The sequence below is a fragment of the Euprymna scolopes genome, chromosome 32, assembly GCF_053919585.1.
Source record: "Euprymna scolopes isolate OS-2025 chromosome 32, ASM5391958v1, whole genome shotgun sequence".
In the NCBI taxonomy this organism is placed as follows: domain Eukaryota; kingdom Metazoa; phylum Mollusca; class Cephalopoda; order Sepiida; family Sepiolidae; genus Euprymna; species Euprymna scolopes.
The window spans coordinates 89,814,590-89,832,913 of record NC_136513.1 but is presented as its reverse complement, the minus strand read 5'-3'; the positions used below and the strand labels follow the sequence as shown (position 1 = coordinate 89,832,913).

At 34.8% G+C, this 18,324-nt stretch overlaps 1 protein-coding gene across 1 annotated transcript in view; it reads right to left on the bottom strand.

Annotated features, from left to right (window-relative positions):
• Positions 1–18,324, bottom strand: part of LOC145256479 (cholecystokinin receptor type A-like) — a 555,576-nt gene that overhangs the window by 1,340 nt on the left and 535,912 nt on the right. The gene's annotated exons all lie outside the window — the stretch shown is intronic.

The following is an 18,324-nucleotide window of genomic DNA, read 5'->3' as shown; positions in this document are numbered from 1 at the left end:
CAAAGACTTACATTTTTCCTCTTATTTCATCTTGGATGTCTTCATTACAGTCGTTTCGTTAATTGGATGACAATTCTATGATTTTATGTTTTCATAGAACTTTTCCTCCTATCAACTCCTATGATGCGATTTCCATCTGATGTTATCAACAAAAAGTTAATTTGTACATTATAAACCTGGTATGTTCGTTTGAGAAAAGGAATTCCATCCTCACCTTGTTACGGGTCAGCTGTCTTGGGTACCGTGCAAACCAAAATTCAGATTTGAAACCTTATTTTTGTATTTTTAAAATTTTATTAATTTCCAATGTTTTTCTTATTGATTTTTCCTTATGGTTTCTGCCTAAATTTATGCCTATTTATTCTTATATGCATTTTGTTTGTTTTTGAATTGCTATTAATCAGTTAAGCTTCTTGTTTCAAGGGGAGGTAACTGCGATGGGAAATATCCTTATTACTAGAGTTACTTCACTTAGATCATTTTCATCTACTATATTATGCTGTTAATTTTTATCAATATGTCCCTTATTTAATTGTGTGTTTTTGCGTTTTCATTTGATTTATTTTTAAGAATATTTATCCAGATTTTTTAAACTTTTTACTCTTACGTTACATTATGTTGTTCTATTTTTGTTAGCATTATTCTTACATGGTTGACTGACCTATGTTTTTCATTTGCATTTCCTAGCAACATGAGGGCCGTTTCCTATTTTTGTTAGGTTTCTTGCCCTACCGTTTCCTTTATGTTGTTGTTTTTAGTCCGGCTAATGCGTGATATTAAGTATCGATTTCTATGCAGACATCCGTGAATTACATCTTGTCTTCTGTTTAATATTTTTTCATTTTTTTAAAATTACATTTTCACCCCAAACAAAGCAAATTGCCACTTTGGTGTTGGGGGCTACTATCAGGCGCAACAACTACTGGGGTACTATGTAGGGATTTCGGCAGCAAGATGTCGGTTCACGTTACACTTGAACTTCTGCACGTCAGTACAGTTGGGGAAGCAGGGACCTGGTATAGAATTCCAAAGTCTAGCCGTTCTGGGGAAGAAACTATTGGAGTAGAAAGATCTTTTACATCTAGGGATCTATACAGTGTGGGGGTTGGATTTTGCAGCCTGTCGGTTTTGTCGAGGGTGCTCACGTCGTGGGGGCACAAGTGATTGCAGTTCGTCAGAGCATTCAGCACTAAAATACTTGTAGAAAAGGCAGAGGGATGCAACATTTCGTCGATGGGACAGAGGCTGAAGCTTAGATGCCAGTTCAGGGCCTATCAGGTTTGCGACTCTCTTTTGAACCTTGTCAAGGAGCGAGAGACTAGTAGCAGATGCACCAGCCCAGATGTGACAGCAATACTCCATACATGGGCGAATGGTGGCCTTATAGAGGTACAGGATACTTTCGGGTATTAGTAGTTGTCTAGCACGGTAGGGAGAGCCCACCTTTCTTGCAGCGGCCCTGGCAATGCCTTCAATGTAATTGTTCCAACTCATGTTTCCTGTGAACGTTAGGCCAAGGAGTTTGAAAGATGTACTCTCAGATAAAGAGTCGCTGGCCATTGCTATAGGTGGTAGAGAGGGTTTCTTGTAATTATTGAATGAAACTAGTTTAGTCTTGGCAAGGTTGCAACTTTTTTATTTACTATGTTTATATTTATTCGCTCTATCTACTATGGACTATCTAAATTCATATTCAATTTTATTTTTCTTTAGTTCTTTAACCCATGCTACTAGTGTGGTTGATTTTTTTCTTAGTTTTTGTCCTGTTATTTTCGTTATTGCTATTGGTTCTGTTACTGTTAATGATATTGTCTCTATTATTGTTTCATTGTTATCTACATTGTTGTTGTTTTCGTTGTTTGTAGTGTTATTTTCTTTCTCAGTGTCTAGTTTAAAAGATATAAGGTGATTACGATATGTGCCCTTAAAGAAAGTTTCGGAGCTTTCTAGATATACTTTAGTTTCATTACTAGTTATAACTTCCCATTTGTATATCATGTCTGCGGTTAAACATTTCCCCCTAACTTGACATTCAATAGGCTTCCGGCAATTACACCCCTTTTCCTTCTTAGATTCATTTCTGATCTTATCTCTAATTTTCACACACACACACACACACACACACACACACACACACACACACACACACACACACACACACACACACACACACACACACACACATATATATATGTTTACATTACACCATTAGGAATTTCTAAATTCAAAATGGCGTAATGTAAACATATTATAAGTTATTTACAGCTTCTCTTCAAATTTTCTGATTTTAATCATGTCAAAACACACTTTATTTACTTTTGATGGATTGATTGTTGTTATTTCTTCTGATGAGTTAAGGGCAAAATAGATTCACTAATTGATATAATAATTAAGTCATTGATTTTGTGCAACGAAACAGATACTGTCCAGAATTGTATAAGTCAACTGAATTAAAGGAAAAAAAATTGTAAGATGTTCAACATCATGAACTTAGGAATAAAGACTTTTGTCATTAATTCATTTATTGCTCTGTAATTACATTGAGCTTCTTAAATAAGGATTGGAATATATTATAAGGAATTAATGTATATTTCCACACACACACAAACACATACATATAAATATATATATAGAAAGCCTGTATATATATATAATATATATATATATATATATATATATATATATATATATATATATATATATATATATATATAGAGAGAGAGAGAGAGAGAGAGAGAGAGATGTTGTTTTGTTTTGGTTTTAGCGATATGTTTTTGAATGAATTCAATTATTTACGAAAGTGCATTTTTACCTAAATTCGAGTTGGGAATAATTTTCCCTTTTAACCAATTTGGTACCCCCACATGGGAAGCGGTATATATATATATATATATATATATATATATATATATATATATATATATATATATATATATATATTATTTTTAAAATGTAATTATCCACTGACACATGTTTCGTCGTCTACGACTCATCAGAGTGGCTGTATCTAGGCTCATTACCGTTGGATCCCGATTTCGAATCTCGTTAGATATATATAAATTATCTCAACGTGCTACATCAATACGCTATTCCACGTTCCCAAAAGATGTTTACGAATAAAGAATGACACTTCCAGCAGGATGGAGCACTTCCCCACTATCATCATGACGTAAGAGCATATCTTGATAGTCGCCTGCGAAACAGATAGGTAGGATGAAGAGGAAGTATCGAGTACTGTCCACGTTTTTCAGATTTGACCCGCAGTCGATTTTTCTTTTTTTGTTTTGGAGCGGAGGTGGGTGGGTGAGGGTATGTTAAACACAGGGTTCACACTACAAAACTAGCTACAATGAATGAGTTGAAAGCAACCATTGAAAGAAGATGTGTCAACATACCAATTGAACTGATTAGCAACGTTTTCGATTCAATCAGTGAACGTTGTTAACTGTTCATGGACAACAATGGCCAATAATGTGAACACTTTCGATAATTAGGTTTCTATATTTGTTCATAGTATTTTGATGTATGAAACTTTTCTTTCTTGCAATAAATGTTGGTTTTATGATATGATATGATAGGACGAAGAGGAAGTATCGAGTACTGTCCACGCTCACTGGATTTGACACCCTCCCCATGGATTTTTCTCTTATTGTGGAGGGGGGCATGTTAAATACAAGGTTCACATCACAAAATGAACTACAATGTAGAAGTTGAAAGCAACCATTGAAAGAAGATGTGTCAACATAACAATTGAACCGATTAGAAACGTTCATGGACTACAATGGCTAATAATGTGAACACTTTCGATAATTAACTGGTTTCTATATATTTGTTCACAGTATTTTGAAGTATGAAACTTTTTCTTTCTTATAATAAATGTTGGTTCTAGGGTCATTTAAAGAGTGTATCTATTTTATTTGGACACCACACACACACACACACACACACACACACACACACGCGCGCGCACACACACACACACACACACACACACACACACACACACACACACACATATATATATATATATATATATATATATATATATATATAAGCAAGGTGACCCGACGTTGCTCGGAATTGAATGAGGATCAACGAATATTCCACACTTCCAATGTTTTTATTTTCATCGAAATCGTTGAAGTCGTTCATTTTTTAATCAAATCGATTGAATACTTGCTCTAGTCGAGACCTCACCGCGCTGCACCGAGGGGTAACTTCACATGACTCCCAACAGTGAACTATGCACTGTAGTCTATATTGCACTGTAGAGAACCTACTGTTGAGTTTATAAAATTATCTAATTTATAATGGCCTGAATTAAAGTACAAAATGCAAAAGTCAATCATCATCGTCCAATTGTGCTTCACTCAGAAACATTCATTTCGAACGTACCCGTCTCATCAAAGAACATACTGTTGACTTTATACGTTTGGTCTTTCTGCTTGTGTTGCGATAATACATTTAAAATGCAAACTATTATCCTAATCTTTTTAAGTTATTGTATCACGACGTTTCGTCCAACTATTCCTCTGACCTTCGTCAGGTGGTAACCGCGACGGTATACGAACTCCGAATCTCCTAAATGCATTCTCAGCAATTACTGCTATCCTCTGGCCGGCTTTGAGTAGGATTGAAACCGCTATCTTCAGACAATTCTCACCTGACGAAGGCCAGAGGAATAGTTGGCCAAAACGTCGTGAAACAACAACACACTCAGACACACACTCATATAGACACACACAGAGACTAAGTATATTTTATATATGAGTAGGAATATTAATATTTCATCAATATGCATTCATAAAAATATAAATTTGTTTAAATATAAAATATTATTTCATTGCATTTATTGTTTAGATTTAGAACTATTTTATACGTGATTAGAAAAGTGGGTTTTCCGATCTTCTTAATTACATTTTGCAGCCAAGAATCGTAATTGATTTGATTAAATCCGATGAAATTCTTAAATTGTCATCGGATCTGTTGAATATCGAACGATGAAAATGTTTTGTGATTTTTTTTTAATTTATTCCAACTATTCTCATCTGGGATGCTGTTCACACAATGCTTCGGCGAATGTAATTCTAACCCGGCGCATTTGCTGGAATTCGGATATCTGGATGGAATTTAAACTAATCTATTTATTAAGTCAATTGTGTTTTATAATCTATATAATTCTAAAACTGTGGATCGTGAGCCCTAGCTTGAATCTTGTCTTCGAACGATCCATCTTTTAAAAAAGGAATGACAGGTGAATTTATATATATATATGCATTTTTATATATATGTGTGTATGTATATATATGTATATATATGTGTATATATGCGTATTTGTATATATATGTAGAGATATATGTATATATATATGTATATGTAGTAATTTATAAAATATGTATGGCGATTAAGCTACACTGAATATTCGGCGTTTCATCCACTCTAGGATTCGTCAGGCTTATGCGCATAAGCCTGACGAATCCTAGAGTGGATGAAACGCCGAAGCCTGACGAATCCTAGAGTGGATGAAACGCCGAATATTCAGTGTAGCTTAATCGCCATGTATATTTTATAAATTACTAACTAGCTCTACCTACGTATTGAGCACTTTTAAGTAAATACTTAAAGTTTACGCATAGATTTATACTTTCGTATATTAATTTTATATGAGTAAATGAAGTAGTTATATGTATATGTATATAGATATGTGTATATATGTATATATATATGCATGCGTATGTATATGTATATATATATGTATATATGTATGTATATATAAAAATATGTATATATAAATAGTGATTTAAAGGTTAGGTGGGTCTTTTGAAGCATGAAAACAATGTTACCTTTTGTTATTTAATATTTTTATTGTTTTTGTTTTATATTTCAAGCGGACCTCCACTCTTGGTCACAAAAAATATCGATATATATATATATATATATATATATATATATATATATATATATACACATATATATATATACTGTGGATGCAATAAGTATCCGATACAAAGAAAAAAGTTGATTTATTTTTATTACACAAAAACAATAACAAAAACAAAATGCTATTCTAATATATTTTTGTATGATGCATACAAATCTCGTATCAAAAATCATATATAATTACGCATTCACTAGATAATTACATAAATGTCATATCTAAGGTTCAAAAAGTATCCAACACAAACAAAAATAGGTTTAATTAGCCAAATATTTGTTATGTGATGGTTCAGAGCGTTATGTAAATCCAGCTAACTCTTTTCATTAACTATTTTTGTCAATTTAGTTAGTTTATACCATGTTTAAAACTAGAGAATTGTCGGAAAAGACAAGAAAAATTAATTGTTCACCTACACATGGATGGTTCAGGGCATAGAAAAATTCCAACAATGTTGAATATCTCAATTTCGGTGACACAATTCGTAAATGGAAGTCCTACTAGTTCACTTCAAATCTGCAACGTTCAAGGCGTCCTTCCAAAATTTCTAACCGTATGGCTGGACTTTTGGTCCGTGAAGTGAAGAAGGTTCCGCGAATAACATTCAGAACTTCAGAAAACACCATAAGCATCTTGGGTACGTGTATGCGATAATACAATTAGTACAGTGCTTCGAAAGAAAGGATTCCAATCGCGGAAATCAAAGAAAAACTCCTTTATAACATCCGATTAATATCGGAAAAACTTCACATCATAGAAGGAAAAATGAATTCTCAAATGTATCTTGCTATACTTGACGATAATCTCTCAGTCTGCAGAGGATTTGAACTTGCCTAATGGTTGGATATTTCAGCTGAACAGCGATCCCAAACAGACGCCTAAGGCAACTACCGTATGGTTTCAGGAGAAGAAAATAAAGGTATTAGGATGCCCAAGTCAATCACGTGACCTCAGCCCAATTGAAAATCTGTGGCGACAATTCAAAGTTGATAGTATAAAGGAGAGAACCGAAGAATCTGGCAGAACTTAAACGAATCTGCCCAGAAGAGTTGGATAAAATTCCAGTTAATATTTGTAACAATCGAGTAAAGGTCATATTACTTAAATCTAATACTATTTTTTGTGCGTGTCGGATAATTTTGAACTTTAGATATGACATTTATGTAATTATCTAGTGAATGCGTAATTATATAAGATTTTTTGATACGATATTTGTATTTATCATACAAAAATATATTAGAATAGCATTTTGTTATTGTATTTGTTTTTTATGTAATAAAAATAAATCAACTTTTTGCTTTGTATCGGATACTTATTGCACCCACTATATATATATATATATATATATATATATATATATATATATATATATATATATATATATATATATATATATATATAGTAAGTTATAAAATATATATGGCAATTAAGCTACCCAGAATATTCCACGCTAGGATTCATCAGGCTTATGCGAGGATTTTGTGGTTGTCTCGCGTTGTTATATACGCACCTTCTATTGTGTTTTTTAGTTAGCCAATCAGCTTTCTAGTTTCCACCGCACCCTTCCTAATCGGCCAATTAGCAGGCACTTACAGGACAAAGGCCCAGTTGACTTCCGGTTCACCCGTTCCTTTGTGCGTGCTGTTTTGGCAGGGAGCGTAGGTATCTAGTGCCCTGACTTATGTATAGTAAGTTATAAAATATATTTTATAATTTACTAAATAGCTCTACTTACGTATTGAGCACTTTTGAAGTAAATACTTAAAGTTTATGCATAAATTTATATTTTCGTATATTAATTTTATGTGAGTAAATTAAGTAGCTATATATATATATATATATATATATATATATATATATATATATATATATATATTCGGATTAATAAAATTCTCAAAAACTGAAAATTCAGAAGTATTTATTGATGCCAATAAGTGTTGGTAAAATTCCACGAATCTGAGCTACTGATCTTCTGGGAGGGGCATCAAGTCTGTTTTCATTTTTACATAAATCTAAATTAAATTAAATATAACCTACATTACACATCTTTACAAATAGTAACTGTGTTCCAACATTCATAATTATCGGTGAATTATTTTAGGTGTGAATCTTAAACATAGAAAATATAGACACGCACAAATACCTGAGTTTATATGCATATAGTTATTTAAAACCACACACCACACACACACACATATATATATATACACATATATCTATATACATATATATATATATATATATATATATATATATATATATATATATATATATATATACTAGCAAAAGTACCCGTCGTTGACTGGGTTAAAAAAAAACAGCCTACACAAAATGGACTCTGATTTATGAAAGTATGATAGGTTATGAAAAGAAAGGGTTGTAAAGAGATAGCTTCGAATTTGGGGGTATCAAAACCAAAGCAAAATATGATGAAAGTAAAAATAAAATAGATAAACCCCATAATTTATTATACCATACCTGTTCACACTGAAACACTTATGTGGATCTATATTAAAAAAGTCTTTATTAAAGTTTGTGCCTATTTCTATTCTATGGAGGCCAGGCGCGAACGCAAACCCCACAATTTTATTATACCATCCATATTAAAGTTAAAACATACTTATCAAAGTATTATTATGTACATCTATATCAAAAACACTTGTAAACGTTTTTTTTAATTTTTAAATTTTTTATTTCCATACTTTGTGGACTAGGCGCGTACGCAGACCCCACAATTTTAATGAGTCATCATTATGCCAGATCAAACATATGTTACATATAGGGGTTATATTAAAAGAGAGTCTTAGAGAGAGATGCTTAGAAAGAGTCTTATTAGAAGTGATGCTTAGAAAGACTCCGAGAGAGAGAGAGAGATGTTGTAAGAGTTCTAGAGAGGGATTGTTCATTTTATTGTAAGAGACTTAGATAGGGATGTTGTTGTTAGAGACTTAGAGAGATTGTTCGTTTATAACGATTCCTATATTTAAATGTTCATTCTTTAGATATGTAGATTGGAAGAAGAAGCTCGGACATTGTGTAGACATGCTAATGTAGATTCCCATTGTAATATGAGAAGTCGAGATGTGTATGAAAAGACATTTTATAACACAGATATATAATACAATTTCACTTTACCTTTTTTAAAGAATCATAAGACAAGACGAGCTTTACAAAACACATAATGAATTTATTTCTTCACGACCGGCCGTGTTTCCATCACCAAGAATTCAAGGCTTCACATTTTAGTTTCAAAGTGACGTCTCGCTTCCTAGACGACTGACTCTCTCTGAGTTTTTCCACTGACTGTTTCTTCTAACTCTAAAGTTTTTTCTCTATTCCTAGAACTTTCTATTTTCCGTGACGTCATACACATGTTAAAACATGTGCCTTCTTTCACGTGTTCTGAACATACGAGTCCAAAACTTTTCCTATTTCTACAAAAGGAATTTTAACCTATACTCAGTAACCTATTTTTCCAATATGTTAATAGCATTATCTTATAAGCTGCATTCTTTCAATTTAAAATTTCATAACAAACTTGACAGTTCACATTCTTTTCTTGAAATATTTTATCTATATTCTAAACAAGTTTTTGTTTTACATTTTTATTTTCTCACACGTAATCTATTTCTAAACCTAAATTACGAGGTTCGAATTTCGTCTATTGCTATTTCATTTCATTTTAACTAATCTCTCTATTTTTATACTTACACGAAAAGGAGACAGCCCTTATCATGTAACACATACCCATTCCTGTATCTCGATACATCTTCTATCATTATATGTGATCAGTTTTCTATAATAGTCAACCATATAGGAGCCTGTTCGTTACTAGACACACACACACACACACACACACACACACACACACACACACACACACACACACACACACACACACACACACACATACACACACAGACGTTCAGCTTTATATTATAGATATATAGAGTGGAACGATAAATTTTTTACCTCAAAGAAAACAGCACTAGAGTTTTATTTTAAAAATGTTATTGAAAAAATCAATCCAGGTAACTTGATTAGATAGTAGACGGTACATTCTGAGGTCAAACCTGGCTCTTTTTGGACTTGTAGGCCGGTACCGAGTCTGCTGTCACAGCCAGGGTCTTCCAACGGCCACCTGATTGCGTCAGAGGATTAACACGCTTTTCAGCATGTCAATGGTACACTTTGGTTCTGAATTCAAGATGTGAGGTGGCAGAATGCGGCCCTCACTTGAAACTACACCAAAGACCATAAATGTGGATAGAAACTTTGTTCAGCCGTGCCCTCAAGCATTAAACCGTCCGGATTTTCATTTTGAGTGTGCTGGTAATGGTCCTGATGTCATAACTTGGATCAGTAAAGAACATGAGTTGAACATTGTGTAACTTTCAGACATGTTAGAAGGCCCCTATCGCTCTTGGGTTGTGTACACAACTGGGCAATTAGTAGATGGTCTTCGGACGGAAATGGAATCCTGTCGTCTTTACTAGAGCGACAATTTTATCGTTCCACCCCCTCTTCCCCTCTTTATAATATCTCTCTCTTTCTCTCTTTCTCAATCTCTCTCTATATATATGCATATATATATATATATATATATAGAGAGAGAGAGAGAGAGAGAGAGGAGAGAGAGAGGAGAGAGAAAGAGAGAGAGAGAGAGAGAGAGAGAGAGAGCAGGAGATAATGGGATTAGAACAGATGATTGGAATATATGTTATAGAGTGCATACATTGAAGAAGGATAGATTCAAAACGTTAACTATTTGTTCTCGCATATCGATGGGTTACCAGACTGGATTTAGTATTTCATTTCGAACAAATAAAGGTACGCCGTGTTTTCAATTATAAACACCCAATATTATGCTGAAAAAAAAAAAAAAAAAAAAAAGAATTCATTGATGTCTTTTTGTCTTGTTTTGTCCAAATATTGTACTTTTTGATCTCCAAAAGACCGTTGGGTGTTTTGGTCAATGCGTTGTCTTGGGATTCCATTGTTCTATTCCATGTTTTTAGATGATACATCGCAGCATCACTATTATAGTATTTGTCCCTCTGTTGCTAGAATGTTCGATTGACGTCGTTTCAGTTTAAAATAGGAGTATCTATCTATGTCTCTCTCTTTCCCCCCTCTCTCTCTTTATATATATGAGGGGCGTGCAATAAGTAATGCCCCTGACGCACTTCCAGTTGTCTGATCTAGCTGAAATTTTGCATGTGCAATGATTTATATCTCTACGGGTTATATAGCAAATTACAGCTCTGAACTAATTGTGGTTTCTGTTTTACAGGTGTTTGAACTGAGTCAGGTGTGAAATTGAGCCTGTTGAATGTCGAGCAGTGATCCAGTTTTTGTATTTGAAAGGACGCACACCACAGAAGACTTTTGATGAAATGAAAGAAACTTATGGTTTTACAAGGTCATATGATGGGGCATTATCACCATAAGTTGTCGGAGGAGACTGGTAGAGTTCTCAAAGATCAAATCGTTGAATTTTGACCCCTTAACAACCAAATTTCTGGCCGAAACCCGATCACATCGATTTTCCCAAATCTCAGTACACTGTATATAAAATTTCGAGTCTGTAGACTAAAAATTGACAGAGTTATTGTGTATGGAAATGTACACAGAAACGCAGACAGACAGACAGACACACACACACACACACACACACACACACACACACACACACACACAGAAACGTTCACTTTTATAGATATATAGATTAGCAATTTACGCCTGGCGTTGCCCGGGTGTTTGGAGGTGTATGTTGATCAAAAAAAAAAAAAAAAAAAGCGGTCAATTTTTTAAAACTTTGACCCCTGTTATGACGTCTCAAAATTTATTGTTTGGGGGCTAAAATCAATTTATTAAGTTAGATCCATGTCCATGGAATCTATCTCTAAAATTTCAAGTGTTTATACTAAAAATTGTCGGAGGAGTTTGGTAGAGTTGTCAAAGGTCAAATCGTTGAACTTTGACCCCGTAATCGCCAAATTTCTGGCGATTACGGGGTTAAAGTTCAACGATTTTCCCAAATCTCAGTACTCTGTATATCAAATTTCGAGTCTGTAGACTAAAAATTGACAGAGTTATTGTATAGGGAAATGTACTCAGACAGACACACAGACACATTCACTTTTATATATATATATATACTAGCATTTCATCCCGGCGTTGCCCGGGTGATTTGAGGTGTATGCTGAGCAAAAACAACAAAATTTGATCCCTATTATGACCCCTTAAAATTTATTGTTTGGGGCTCAACTCAAGTTATTAAGTTAGATCCAAGTCCAAAGAATCTATATCTAAAATGTCACGTCTGTAGACCCAAAATTGTCGGAGGAGTTTGGTAGAGTTCTCAAAGGTCAAATCGTTGAACTTTGACCCCTTAATCGCTAAATTTCTGTCCGAACACCGACCACAGAGATTTTCCCAAATCTCAGTATCCTCTATATCAAATTTCGAGTCAGTAGACTACAAATTGACAGAGTTATTACGTAGGGAAATGTACACAGACAGACAGACACACGTTCACTTTTATAGATATACTAGCATGGGTGCCCGGCGTTGCCTGGGTGTTTGGAACAAAAAAAGGGTATTTTTTAAAAACTTTGACCACTATTATGACCTCTTAACATTTATTGTTTTGGACTCAAACAAAATTATAACGTTAGATCCATGTCCAAAGAACTTATATCTGAAGTTTCCAGTATTTAGACCCAAAATTGGCGGAGGAGTTTGGTAGAGTTGTCATAGGTCAAATCGTTGAACTTTGACTCCTTGACAGACAAATCTCTGTCCGATACCTGAATAAAAAGATTTTCCCAACTCTCAATACCCGTTGTTTCAAATTTCAAAATTGACAGAAAAGTGTGTGTCTGTGTATATATGTGTCTGTGTATATTTCCCTACGCAATAATTCTGTCAATTTTTAGTCTACAGACTCGAAATTTATATATATTGGTAACTAAAAATTTTCCACCCAAACCGATCAAAAAGCTTGTCCTATCTCTGATTACCGTTTGTGTAAAATTTGAAATGTTTAGAACAGAAATTGTCTGAGTAATTTGCTAGAAACCGTACAAGTAAATTTTTTTAAACTTTGACCCCTTTTATAACCCTTTATCATTTCCCAAATCTCAGTACCCTGTATATCAAATTTCGAATCTTTAGACTAAAAATTGACAGTTATTGCGTAGGGAAATGTACACAGACACATATACACACTGACACACACACACACACACACACACACACACAAACACGCACACTTATATATATATATATATATATATATATATATATAGATAGATAGATAGAGAGATAGACTAATAGATTAAACAAAAATATATACGTATACATGAATATATATGGAAACAATTTTTTGTTTACTGTAAAGATTTTACGCAAATATTATGCAAGTATAAATCATGCAGAATATCTGCATGAATATAATTACACGTAATCGTTTACTCTAGATGATCATCCCATAAGAAAACTGAAAAAAAAACTATTAGGGAATGCATTAAAATGAATGTTTAAAAGAATATGCAAATTAGCTAGATCTTTTGCTAGTGAATGAATTTCCACAATCCATATATAAGAACATTGTATTTTCTTTTTAAATAAATAGAAAAGAGGCTTATGTATACATACTAGCAAAGATACTCGCCCTTTGCACTGGACTTTGCTGCAGGTACGCGATTTGTGGGCACCTTTCCAGTAAGTGGATGTTGTAAGAGGGAAATAAATTTCAACTCGATGCTTAAATCTCATCTAAAAAATTGCATACTGAAAACATATCACAATCAGATCATATCAGTTTTTCATCATATCCTTTTGTAGAACTTTTCATTGAAGTGTCTTGTGGTAAACTACATTTCTGTTTCTTTTATTTGGAGGCAGAATGTAGAGTTTTTCTGAACTTCCTGTCTAGCTGATGGAGACATAGAAAATACCGTGACTGAAGCAGTCTAATGTCAGGTCTACGCCAATGGTTTTAAACGTCTGACCTTGACTTTTATTTATGCTCATTGCAAAACACACATTCACAGGAAACTAGAGCCTCCGGAATTTAAATGGAAGTTCAGAGTCAGATGGAACTAAGGGGATCCTTGGCAATAGGACTGTTTCGGCTTTGTAGGGACCACAAGAAATAGTGGCCTCAAGTACATTGGTGTGCAATCCGGTGAGAACACATCTGGTTCCATTAGTTGTTTTTGGTGGTTCCAAAGATCGAAAAGTCATGATTGGGGTCCAATTTTGAGATTTAAAATGTGAGGAAGCATTCCAGATAATTCCAAAGAGTTCAAAAACTTCACAGGTTAATGAAGAGCTTCATATTCATTAGTAGCTGAATCAACTGACTTGTATAACTTTGCGTCTCCTGGAAATTCATCCATTATTGAATTGTTCAAGTTATTCACATTGCTGTTTAATGGCGAAATAATAGCCTTCTCAGCAAGCTATTCCGGTGATTTTCCATTATTTTGCAGATCCGGGTAGATTTTGTCTTTCAGTTGCTTTTGATTATCGACACATTTACCAAACTCGGTCGGAATCTTCATTGTGTCAGGTGGAGAAATGATTGGAAACTGACCATTACCAATTTGGAGAAGCAATTTTGAGAAGTCGGCTGCAGCCGTATTGTCAGAGATATAGGCTTTCATATTAGTGGTCAATCTCTTCACGATAACATGCTTCCAGAGATAGGACTGTTTTATATTTGCATTGACAATATTATCTCTTGTGCCATTTTTAACCACTGGGAGGATTTAATGGAAATCAACGCAAAATAAGGTGGAAATGACACTCATGGAATTCTTGTTTCCTGTGATGTCTTGCAATGTTCGGTCAATTGCTTCACAAGCACTCCTGTGTGTCATTAGGGCTTCGTCTACAATGATTACTGAGCTGTCACGAATGATATTTGCCAAGGCTGAGGTACCAGTAATTGTTCAAACTGGCTGATCCATTCAATGAGTATCCAAGGGTACTTTAAAAGTGCTGTGAAGAGTGCGGCCACCTTGTAGTAGAGTGGCAGCAATGCCACTGGATGCTGCTGCAAACACACTCTTTCACATGGATCTAATCTTTGCAAGGATCAAAATGATGACAAAAGTCTTGCTCGTGTCACCTGCAGCATCAAAAAACATATTTTTGTTCATCTCATCTTGTGCTTCCAACATTGCCATGAATGAATTGTAAACTTCTCTTTGAGAATCTGTCAGTTTTTCTTGCATATTTTCTGCTTGTAGGAAAAGTTCTTTAGTATTGTAATTTACTTCACGTTGATATTCTCTTATGAGTCTTTCATCTCCTCCTTGCTTCGGTGCAGGTAATTCATAGCTTGCCAATGGTTGACCGCACATAAGGAGAACTTTTTCCTCAATTAGACAGAGAGTTTTATTGTAGATGTACTCATTAAAATTCGCTTCTGGATTGTTAACTTCTCGCCTGTGTCTGTGAAGTATGTCCTCAGAGATCATATCACGAAAAGCCATCCAGATCTCAAAAGGATTATTTGGCTCGCAGGCCGTTAAAATTATCGCCAAGAGGCTTCGCAAATTCGAAGATGATTGAGTGGCACTTGCCTCTCCTACTGATTGATGTAACTGATGGTCATTTCCCAGAAGGTACCGGGCAATGTCCGCTGCTCTGTATGTTTAAAAAACTTGACCATTGTATGCTCGAAAATCTTGAAATAAAGTTGGACCAACAACCTAATTGAGCAACAGGCGTAAGAAATAACACCCCCCTTCTCTTCTTATATATATATAATAACATTTAATTAAAGGTTATTGATAAAATCAATGTTCATTTCTTGTCATTTTTGTGACAGCATAGCCACGAATATGGCGCAGCCCACTGTCCCTCGCCAATATTTTTTTACATGGTAGTCACCACTTATCAAGGCCCGGAAGCCACTCGGTGCTAAGGGTTATTGCGTGTACAGTAATCAATGGTATAATATCGCAGTAATCGTTAGTAATGGAGATTTGATAAAGTGTCTTAGTTAAGGGGGCGGTTTATCAGGAATTTGTTTATATTGGACTTGAAGACATCCAAGTTGTAGTCAGGCGGGAAACAGGCAAACGGAACAGAGTTCCACAGGCGTGCACTTCTAAGAAATAAGCTTTGTTCATGGAACCCACGTTTTTATTTAGGCGTTTTGATTAAAGAGTGGGGGAAATTATTGACAGTGGTTTCAGCTAGACGGGTGCTTTTCGTGAAATATTGGCGAGGGGGGACCAGATATTGGAGCTCAGACGAGCACTTGCCATGGAAATAACCATAAAACAAAGACAGGCTCGCAACGTCTCTGCCGTACGCCTTTAATTTTAGTAAGTTTAGAAGGATGAATAATATAGAAGAAAAGAATTGTAGATTACTAGCAGAGACCCTACGTTGCCTGGGATTGAATGACGATCAACGAATGTTCCACACTTCCAATATTTTATTTTCACTAAAATCGGCATGATCGCCCATTTTTCAACAAATTTCCTGTTTTCGATCACTCTTCATAAAATGTTATCTTGTGCGCACAGTTTTAATACGAACAGGCCTGCTAGAATGGAGCCAGCCCAATTCTCCCTGTGTATTTCTGTTTTTTGTTTTTTACAAGTGACCACTTATCAACGTCCAAAGGCCACTCGAGGATAACGGTTAATGAATGTAAAGTGATAGCGTAGTGATCGTTAATGATGCAAGTTAAGTAGAATTTGATTATTTAAGGGGATGCTTCAACAAGAATTTGTTTACATTAGACTTAAAGGCTACCATGTTGTAGTCGGCCGGGAAGCAGGCTAATGGAACTGTGTTCCATAAGCGGCAGTTCTAGGAAAGAAACTGTGTTCGTGAAATCTGCATTTAGATTTAGGCACAGGTATAGAGAGGGAGAAACACTTGATAGTGATTATAGCTAGTTAAGTGTTATTTTTGAAAATTTCACAAGATGGAGACTATGGATTGGAACTCAGACGAGCACTTGTCATGAAAATAACTATAGAGCATAGACAGGCACGCAACGTCTCTTCTGTGGGAAAAATGCTGCAGGGAAGAAAAAAGTACACCATCTACTAGATTTCGAAGCCGGTTTTGAACTGTATCATTTTTTAAAATTCAATTTTCACCCCAAACAAGGCACAGTGCCACTTTGAAGTAAGGAGGCTACTATCGGGGACATAAGTTGCAGGGGGGTTACGAAGGGAGATGAATAGCAAGGTGTCTGTTCATATTACACTTGAACTTCTGGATGCCAGTACAGTTGGGAAAGCAGAATCCCGGAAGAGAGTTCCAAAGTCTAGCAGTTCTGGTGAAGAAAGGCCTTACATGTGGCTAGTCAATTTGATATTTCTTCTAAACTTTCGCCGGCATAGCCCGACCAGGGCTAAATACTGCACTAGGTATTACCCGTTCCGTTCGGTAATGGCGTCTTCAGCGCACAATATCAAACTATCGAAAACCTATAACTTTAACGTTAGATATAAGCATAAACGAAAGGTAAGTTATTTTTCTCGTTCAAATAACACACTTCCGTTAAATAGTTCAAACTAAATCTTAGTTTCGTTTTTCACCGCTAATCTCTGCCTAAAGAAAAGGACTTTCGGGGTGGGGTAGGGGGTGCGTAGATTATAAAATGTCGCCGTGTGCAAATAGTAAGTTGAAATGACTCAGCTCTAAAAGACGAAAACAAAATGGCGGAAAATCCATCAGCTTACAAAAAATAAAAAAACAATTTTAGCCGAAAAACTAAAAAAACAAAAAGCAAAAATAAATAAACAAGAACAATAGCAAAAACTCATCTTATATATATGTGGAAGAGAAAGAGGGAAATAAACACAAACTAAATAATAACTACGAAAGCATATTTAAAAAAAGAAAAAGAAAAGCAAAACGTATAATTTCAGCTTTTAAGCTTTTAGCACATACGTTTCAAACACGTTGCAATTTCTGAACTTTTGAGATGAGGATTATTATTTGTATTAATTACATTATTTAGACTACTATTCTCATCTTGAGTGATTGTTTTTTTTAATTCACGACGTTTCAGTTGATGTAACCTCCGACCTTTTTCACGTATATCTTGTCGAACTCGGGAATTTTCCTGTTGAACTCTGGAATCTGCATGGAATTTCTAAAGGAACCATTCATCTAATCCGTGCTCTCGTTTCGTCAGCCACGACCGGGTAGACATCACAAGTAATTCGTAATGGTATTTTTGATTGTCGTTCGCACTGAAGATTGAACTTTCAATTTCCAGATGAATTTAAGTTTGCAACTAAATTTTACCAAAAAAAAAAAAAAAAAAAAAAAGAGAAAATTCCTGTGTTCAATTAAAAGATTCCCGCGTGCGACAAGATACACCTGAAAAGGTCGGATGT